Source organism: Papaver somniferum, chromosome 10 (assembly GCF_003573695.1).
Source record: "Papaver somniferum cultivar HN1 chromosome 10, ASM357369v1, whole genome shotgun sequence".
In the NCBI taxonomy this organism is placed as follows: Eukaryota; Viridiplantae; Streptophyta; class Magnoliopsida; order Ranunculales; family Papaveraceae; genus Papaver; species Papaver somniferum.
The window spans coordinates 71312417-71322610 of record NC_039367.1 but is presented as its reverse complement, the minus strand read 5'-3'; the positions used below and the strand labels follow the sequence as shown (position 1 = coordinate 71322610).

The window sequence follows — 10194 nt, the reverse complement described above, 5'->3', positions numbered from 1 at the left end:
AGGCAGGCTGCGACAGACGACACATGGAAGGAAACGCGAAAACAAAGCCTTTATAAGAAGATGAAGGACAACACAAGAAGAAGTTTGAAGACAAAGTTTACGCAGAGTTGAATGCTCCGACAGACGTGATACTGAGAAACTTGAAAATATAACAGGCTATAACGTATCCAGAGGAAGACAACCAGGCTATTGCAAGAATTTCAGATGCAGATGTGAGTACCATGGATACATGAGGCACGAGACAGATCAGTGTAGACATTTACTACACATGATCCAACTAAGGATGATGACAAAGATCGATACTGGATAAATACATAGCCAACAGGGGGAAGCACTGACAAGCAGCGGCTGAAACAAGGCAAGCTACTCTACCAGCAACATCATTCGGAGTAGCTAACATGATATTATGTGGGGAGTCGGAATCCGTCAAATACACAGACACAATCGTCAACTTAGCACACGGTAGGCAGGATAAAGCGGACAGGAAACAACGCAAAAAAAACAACAACCGCGGAGTGGATGATGAAACCGGTGCAATTCTCAAACTACTGACTCATCAGTGGTTTGGACCACTATGATCTGTTAGTCATCACTTCTCTCAAAACTGCTCTACCTGCAAGGTCTGCACTTCACAAATGTCTAGCAACATCAGGAGGTTAATTTTACCACACTCCTTCCACCTCCTTTGCAGCACCTCGCCTATCATTACTATGTATACAGAAAGTGACATTGAAATCTCCTATAACCGACATGTTATTGCCCAATAAAGAGTTTATACAATTTAATGCAACCATTTACATGATAATATAAATAATAATAAAAAACTAACACTATAAAGTCTTATTCTGTTATGCAATTTATACAACCTTTCCTGCACCGCAAGAATCAAAAACTAGTTAGTTGTACATAGGGCTGCACAGAACCGAGCCGAACTGAGTAAACTGAGCCGAATCGAGATGAACCAAACCGAAATCGAACTGAACCGTTCGTCCAACGGTCAATTTCAGTTCATAACACAAGAACAGTTGATCTTTCAGTTCAGTCTACGGTTTGACCATACAAACCGAACCGAACTGAACCGACAAACCAATGAATATAGACCCTTGATTTGTATCACCCTAATCAATCCTAGCCGTCTATATCTAAAACTCTAACTACTTAAACTCTCATCAGAGAACCACCTCCATCAAGAGCACCATCACCTCTCCATCGATCATCACCACCTCTAGTAAGCCAATCTATTGATTTCTTTTTAGTTTCCTCTTCTATTTCTCCTAACTTTCTTCTTTTTTTGTTCTGTTAGTTTCCAGTTTCTAGGGTTTCTTAGTTTGTTGAAAAAACTAATCGATTGATTTCTTTTTTAGTTTCTGTTTGTAAATCCATATTTGTTGTCAATCGATGTGGGTTTTAATTATTTTTCTGTTTTTTTATATGCAGAAAGACTGAGAGGAGAAGCAGCAGTTCTTCATCAATTATAGACTGTATAGTTGTGTTACACAACTTGGGTTAAGACTTTGAGGAGCAGGTAACTTGTGTTTCTTCCTTTTCAGAGATTTTTCAGTGTTTTTCACTTCTTTCTGAAGTATGTCTTTTGTGCTATTGCTATGAAGGATTCTTTGTTTGTTTGTTTCGTTAATAATCATGAGTGGGTCTGGATTTTGTTTCTGTGGGTTGTTAGTGTTTGATGTTTTTGAATCTGATAAAGTTGGATTTAAGATATAAAGAGTTCTGGGTAGAGTGATAGTCTTTTCCGTCTATGATCAAACTGATGCATAAATATAGGTTGGCTTACCAGCTCGCTGCAGAAACTATTTCTATTTGCTTCCAGAGTCAAATGGTCCGACCTAAATTTAATTACTTGTTTTATGAGATTTGAGAATGGCAAATGATGTAAACACAGTTTTATGCTTAACCCTGAAATATTATGTGGACTCAATCTCCGCTTATTATCTGATGCCATTCATTCAATTTCATGTTGTAGATGGTGGATTTTCGACAAAGGATAAATTCGTAAACTCATAATTATATGAAGCTCTGATTCAGCAATCAGACGTGAGTATCGAGACACGGGTCTCTCATCGAATTCTCAACGGAGATTACTTTCTCTCAGAGTACATGTAGATATGTAGTCTCACGACTGGACAACGACATATCTCATGAATACTGAATACTTTCAGTGATTATTTCTATATAGCACCGCGATATGGACGGCTCCTAGACACCTTGCTCTGCTAGTATAGAGCTATAACGTCTTCAGGAACAAACAACAAGTTTACCCTGACTATATAAAGGATATGACTTATCGGAAAGCTCGTATCAAGATAATTAATGCTCCTAGACAGCTTGCTCTGCTAGTATAGAGCCACAAAGTTAATTATTCCTAATTACAATCGCTCATATTCCATGGTCGAATCCACGACTGGTCCCATGGAATGACAATAACAATTGTTCTGATTCTATGATCGAATCCACAACTTGATCTCATAGAATAGCAATAATTATATTATCTCATTACTCTGATTTCATGATCGAATCCACAACTGGTCTCATAAATGGTAATAGATAAACCTTAATTACTAAGATTCCATGGTCGAATCTACGATCCCATGGAATGGTAATGCTCACTTTATTATTCTGAATTCGTAGTCGAATCCTCAGATGATCCTATGAATTAATAATAAACATCTTATTACTCAGTTTTGTGAATTATTCTCTACTGAATTCCACAATTAGTAATAAATAATCAACAACCGGGCGTCTGAGCTACCTCTAAGTAAGCCCCTATTCAAATGGTGAAGGTGTATTCAACGATGATACACTAACAGTCACAGTCACCGCACGAACGAGTATTTCAAAAATACAACGAAACGATGAACCTATGCAAAATAGAGAAGAAAATAATAAATAATTAAAAATATTGACCAGGGTGCTAGGAGCACGGACACACGACCGACCGACCGTGTCGTGGTCAATCCCATGCCGGTTTTATATTTAAATGCATTTTATTATTTTCCATGATTTGATGAAAATTCTCTCGTTTTATCAAATCTCCTTCGTCTTGAGGAAACTTCTCGGTTTCATGGTACTTCCGTAAATCCATAAAAATAATATAAAATTAAGGAAAGGAGTGTGGGGCGTGACCATTGGCCAACCGGCCATGCCTTGGTCCCAACCGGCCCCACACCCACGGTTCCTTATTATTTTATTATTATTATTATTATTATTATTATTATTATTATTATTTCTCTAATTTCATGAAAAAACTCATTGATTTCATGGTATTTTTGCACAAATCATCAAATAATAAAAAAATAAAATAAATTATGAAAACTTGTGGGACCGGGCCTTGGCCTGCCGGCCATGCCCTAGCCGGTCCCACACGCCCCTTTGTTTTATTATTTTATTATTAGTTTTCCTTGAATTCATCAAATTCCTTGATTTCATGGTATTTCTCTTAAATTAGGAAAAATTCTCTCAAATCATCAAAATATTTAAAAATATTATAAAATTAGGGAAACTCGTGGGACCGGGCCCTAGCCGGCCGGCCATGCCTTCCACGGTCCCACACACCCTTGTTTTTATTATTTTAATATTTTTTGCTTCCTTGAACTCATGAAAACTCCTTCAATTCATGGAAACTCCCAAAATTCATCAAATTTCTCAAAATTCATGAATTTTTCATAAAATCATCAAAATATTATAAAATTAAAGAAAAGGCACCACGGGACCGTGGTCACGACCGGCCGACCATGCCCTGACCACGGCGGTCCCACGCCTCCTTATTCCTTATTTTATAATTATTTTTCATCATCTCATGGTGTTTTTCCTCAGTTTCGTCGAAACCTTAATTTTGGCATATTTTCTCGAATGGATGCTCAATTGCACGCCAGAAAATATCAAAATTCTTAGGACTGAGATGCGGACGCCTTGGGGATGCGAGCACGCTATCTTGACCGACCAAGATTGTCTCTTTGGCTAACGGAAGCTGGTCCCATCAATTTTCACAGTTTTGACCTAATTAGCACAATTGCTCGTATTATGTCCAAAACTCTCCCAAACACTTTGGATTTTCATGAAGTGATCGTCACGCGGTCACGGGAAAACCCAGGGCCGGTTTCATGACTCCATGGTCGGTTCCTCGCCTCGTCATAATTAATTAGGTTTTCTCACCTCAGACGAGCATTTTCGAATAAATGATTAAACCAACATTTAATCATTCTTTCACCAACAAATTGTCAACTCATCAGTTCTTCGTATTCGCTCATGTGAGCATATGGACACTACCTGGTTGATCCACGGTCCCATGTAGTCGCTCCCTCCTTCTTCCCATGGTTGAAATTCTGACGAACCATGAATTGATCATCAATTGATCAAATTAGGGTTTCTGAATCCAAGGATCATCATTCCAGAACCTAACCTTAATAATTTTACGACGACCTCATGGTCATTAATTTTATTAATTATGCTCGGTTCAACGACCAGTATTTTAATTAATATTTTGGTACGTTGCCAAGAAACACATGCTCAGACGATCAAATATTCAACAATCACATGAGCAACACTTGCTCAGATGATAAATATTTTTTCAAACCAAGGAATATTGGTTCAACAATCAATATTCAACGATCCACCGAATGAGCAATACTTGCTCACTTCACTGTAAGAACTATACCTCTGTCTCATGACATATTCAATTCACGAGTTTCAGAACATCATTTTCAACTCAACGACTACATGGACTCATCGTCCCATCAAACCACGAAGTCATCAATTGACTAACAAACCACGAGACGTCAATCGTGTCACTTGGGGGGATATCACTTAGGGTTTTGGTCTGGCGGTCTATGGCACGTGTGATCAAACACACGATGAAATGTGAGCAAGTCGTGCAATCAGTTGAAGGAATTCACGAGGTAGTGGGTGGAAAATCGACCAAGTCTCCACACGTTAAGCAACTGGTTTCAAACACGATCTCCACTTCCCCACTCCTTGATTCCATCAACTGTCACACTTCATGGAATCATGGTGTCTACAATTCCAGCAATATAAATAAGTCTCTGAATCATGATTGAAGGATCATCATCAGTATCATTAATCTCACGTCTCATCGACAACACGAGATCATCAACTCATCAATTGAGCAACTACTCTCAATTGAGCAATTTCAATCATTCAGAGCTTATCATATTCAGAATTCATACACCCACAATCTTTGATTACCATTGATTCACACATTTCCAAGCTTCCCTCCTACAGATCAACCCATCCTCTCTTGTGACCGAATTTACTCTGGAACGATCATTGTCTTGATTTAGGCCGGAGTACTACAGATTGATCTGTTGATCTAAAGCAACCCCTTCGCAGCGGTGCATCTGTGTGAGGTTTAACATTTCACTCGGTTCGAGGAGTCTCCTCCATACGGTCGTCTCCTCAATTCCTTAAAAACCAGTAAATCCTTTTCCCCCATCTACAGATTGGTGACCACAGTGGGAGATCATTCTCTCGGTTACAATCTCAAAATTTCACAAGATGGTTGATCTCAGGTCAGGTTCAGTTACGAATCCTAACACAAACCGTGCTAACACTAGCAACAACAACAATCAGAATATACCGGAGACAATTCCGACCTCCAACACCGATGGTGGTGACATTACTCCTCCTCACGTCGAAGGTCATCCACTGTCCGGACGACACCCTGAAGAAGTCAGAGGAGATACACCACCTACCATTGCTGATCTTATCAAAGCGCATGAGATTCTTACAAAGAATCAGACTGACATGGCTGCTACACAGAAGGAGCTGTGTAATTATCTCAAAACTCTTACTGACAAGATGTCAGAGAAAACTCAAGAGAAGGGAAAGGAGAAGGAGAAATCCTCATACGAGTCAGAACAAGTCACCCTCTCCGACCTTGGAAGGATGTTTCATAGGGTCAGTGAAAATCCCAATGATTATGTGAAAAGATTCAGAGTCCAAGCCCTGGATTGTCATGACCCAAACATCACGGAGCAACAACTGGTGGACTTGTGCATCAATGGCATGCTCCCGGTCTACAAGGACTTGCTAGAAAACCTTAGATTCCAGACTTTCTCAGAGCTTCACGAAGCTGCGAAGAGGTCGACAACCACTGCACCCGCTCTTTTGGAAAGAGCAAAGTCTACAAAGACTGAAGATTCAAAAGACACTCGAGGAAGAAGGCGTCTAGTCAACAAGCAGTATAACCTACAACCTTCAACAAATGTTATCTCGGAAGGGAGTAAGCGAAAAGCAAAACCACAACACAAGCAGACTTCCTCCACCCCTTCAAAGACACACAAGAAGGAGAATTCGAAAATCCCTCCTCAGCATACAGAAGATCCAGAAGCACCTGATTTTCCCTGTTCAATGGAAGAAGTTAATGAACTACTTGATGCCTGGATTCAAGACGGCGCAATCAAATTGCCTTATGTCAAGAAGGAACCAACTAAAGAGGCCATGGAAAATCCTCGGTATTGTCGCTTCCATAGATACTTCAGCATCCCACGAGTGATTGCAAAATTTTGAAGCGCATATTCAAAGAAAAGGTCGAATCAGGAGATCTCAACCTGGGGACTGAGGGGGTGCACAAAAACCCCTCCCAGTCAGAACTCTTACCATCTCCGAACCTCCTGTCAAGGAAACGGTCCAATCTCTGATCGAACATGTCTGCGAGCTGTTGTATCTTTCGAAAGCTCAAAGGAAAGACATGTTTTCTGCACTGAACCACATCGTGTCCGGAAGACGTCCGGTAATCCAAGAGACTACCACCGGACCTTCAGCCACCGACGCAGAAATGTATGACTGGGGACTGCTCACCACAGTGCAAATTAAAGGAAATGAGTTCAAGAGGGCGTTCATCGATGTTGGTACCGCCGTCAACATCATCCCTTTGAAAACTCTCAGAGCTGCTGGTATTACTCGACAGGAAGCCAACCACGCTCCCATAGCAATCAGGGACCACGAAGGAATCTCCAGAAACGCATACGACTTCATCACTCTCAAAGTTACGGAAAGATCGATCTGCACTGAGGCCAAGTTTTTCATAATCCGGGAAGACCCTGGATACGACATGGTCCTTGGGAGAACTTGGATTCATGCTGAAAGGACAACGATGACTTCAACACATCCTGTCATCGACAAGGATTCCGAGTCGGAAGACGAAGCAGAGGACGCACCACCGTTTGAGCATCTGGAAGAAGTAAAAACTCTAATGGGACTTACGCATGAGCTTGGAGATAATCCGCACACCTTTGTCAGAAGGTTTCGAGCTCATGCAAGTCTTATTCCTCCTCTTGCTCCAATATTACCAATGTCCAAACACGCTACTATGGTCCAGGGACTTCTCCCCGTGAATAATTTAGCAGTCATCAAAAGCTATGAGTGGGTAACTTCACCTCATCAATATTACACTCAATGGTTGGGTTCAGAACTTCTTCAAATCGGTCACTCCATCGAGAGGTTTATTGCTGAATACTTGGCTAAACATTATCAACACTATACTGGATACTCTCTTCCGCGCGAGTGTCCATACGAGCCACAATCGAGGAATTCCATCAAACAGGGGATTCCGAATCATCGGAAGATATTCAAGGTACGATCGACCAAGCCTAAAAAGTTTCATGAAGGGGACCTGGTTCTCAAAGCAGTTCAGCGCGGTCTTCATTCTACAAGGAACTCCAATTGGGAAGGACCACTCATGGTCGCTGAGTCCGTGGACGGAGGATACTACAAATTGACCAACACAGATGGCAGAACCCTACCAGTAATTCACGAAAATTGGCTCAAGGCGTTTATCTGAAATTATTGGACATTTAAGGTATTGGGCGTTTGAAGCACTCGTGGTGTTGGGATTTAACATTTAGGTTTTTCTTTCATTTGTATTTCAATTCCTCCAAAACATTTGCAATACTTGCAATTAGTATTTGAATTCAGCAATTTATCAAAATTCAGTTCATATTTCGTAAAAGAAAATCTCTATAAAATCTACAAGAAAATCCTTAACCATCAGTCGATCTGAAACCATCTAAATATCAAATCCCAAGTATAAACCTCACATCTCTCAGAAGTTCAGAAGTTCAAAAGATCAGCAAGAAAAGGCTTTCGCTCATCAGCATCCTTCAAGATTTGCAAAGCCGCCCTCTCCTTGTTCAACTCCTCGGTCAGCTTGGCAATCTTGTCCTCCTTCTCCTCCACAGCATCATTGGGAAAGGGTATGTTCTTTTCACATGAATCCTTGATAACGTTTATTTGCTTACGAAGCCATTTCACGTTAAGGCCAAGTCTTTCTGAATTCTCCAAGTTAAACTCCCAATCAAAGAGTATATCTGGAGTCACGGTATTCCTGGGTCTCGTATGCATATCACTCGCGACATGCAAGATAACGCCTACTTGCATGGTTAAAGCATAAGCACGCCCAGGGTTCCTGTCAACGATCATGTGGCCAAACTTCTTCCATATCGTCTCGTACAAGTGTGCATATCCAATAGGAACGCTGAATCCACCGAACAGTTCATGATACGGGAGTAAAGTGTTAAAGGGAGGATCGAAATAAACCCCTGCAGTTGGATATTCATACATTATTATACGGTTCTCAGTCACTGGAGCGGCTTCCACGACCAAAGCAACAGTTCCTTCGGTATTCTCCGTTGTTATCTCGGATTCTTCTATCACTGAAGCAACAACCATCTGGTTTTCCATAACATCATCAATAACCATCTCATCGCCTCGAAGTTCAGGGATGGTTGTCTCTTCATCAATAACTTCGGAAAGGTTAGAGTTGTCATCATGGGCTCCAGTATCCTCAACTTCGGTATTTAACACCTAATACGAAGATTACATGAGGTTAGAATCACGAATCCAAAGGAGATTATGAAACACAGTATACCAGCAAGGAAACATCATCGATGTTCATCATACTACATTCAAAGCACGAACAAATAACATGAAATTCATGAAAACACATTTTACGATGAGTCCGTCTGAGGAAACTGAACTCTGCCCTGTACTAGGAGAATAACTGGGAGCAATCTACAAATAATCTGAGGATGGGTCATATGCCATTCTCTTCGTAAGGATGTCCTCTATGACATGTCAAAATTTCATGATAATCCGATGAACGAGTGAGTAGATGTGGCCAAAATATCAAGTGATGCGCAATCTGAAAAAGTTCTGGAAGACTCCTGGATTCAGGCTCTGAACGTACTCAAAACTTAAAAAGCTTCTTTGTTAAAGCTTGGAAATTTTCCGGCCTTGAATTTGCACATGCAGATCATCAAAATACGACTCCGGACGAGGATTCTACAACGTTTTTTACTAAAAATCTGGGTTCTGAATTTTCTGACGAAAAAATTCGACTAAGTTTTCATATATTCACATGGGTTCTCATTCATTCATTCACAAGTCAACACTTTTGTACTTCTATGAAGAATATACAGGATATATACTTACTTGAATAGTCGCTAAAGTGTCCAAGGGGTTGGAATTTTCCACATCAACGACAAAAGGAACATCACTTCCATCCGGCTCCGAATCTTGGGAATTACCTCCATTCCCCTTCCCAGAGGATGATTGAGTTCCATAATTCTCCATCTCCATGACGACATCCTCCTATACACGTCCTTTACAATCAATATTTTCATCCATGAAGAACCACATTTGAACATGCGAAGAAATACTTACCGTTTCTTCGTCACTCAAATCAGCGATTGCTTGTTCAGTAGCAGAAAATTGAAGACCTTCAAGACTCGATGGAGTAAAATTCTGCAACAAAATTAACAACATTGGCTTCATGATTGTAATGTTAATAGCAATGAAAGTCACAATGGGAAATATTGGGAACTCACCAAAGCACCAACTGGGGAGTTTACGGTATTGGGTAACAACTTATAACCTTTATGCCTGCCTTCTCTGCCATGAATAACCACCTCAGTCTCTGAGAAATCTACACCGATTCGAGTTCGTATATTACGACCGTCCTGTGGTGAAATCCAGTAATATAATCAGAATACGGTTCTTATAATTTCGTGAAGATTATATATAAAAAAAACATACCTGAGAGCATCCTGGAGACGACTTTCATTTATCACCAGAAAGATACTTCAATCTTGGTCGACTGGAAATCATCTCAGTCAAAGGGAGATCCTTGAATGGAGGTCTGGGAAATCTTACAAAGCCACG

General features: G+C 40.5%; 1 non-coding gene across 1 annotated transcript; it reads left to right on the top strand.

Annotated features, from left to right (window-relative positions):
* The first annotated feature begins 1877 nt into the window (after positions 1-1877).
* Positions 1878-1961, top strand: LOC113319826. The gene has a single exon (XR_003345809.1). It is a non-coding gene; the product is annotated as a small nucleolar RNA R16 (small nucleolar RNA).
* The last annotated feature ends 8233 nt before the right edge of the window (positions 1962-10194 follow it).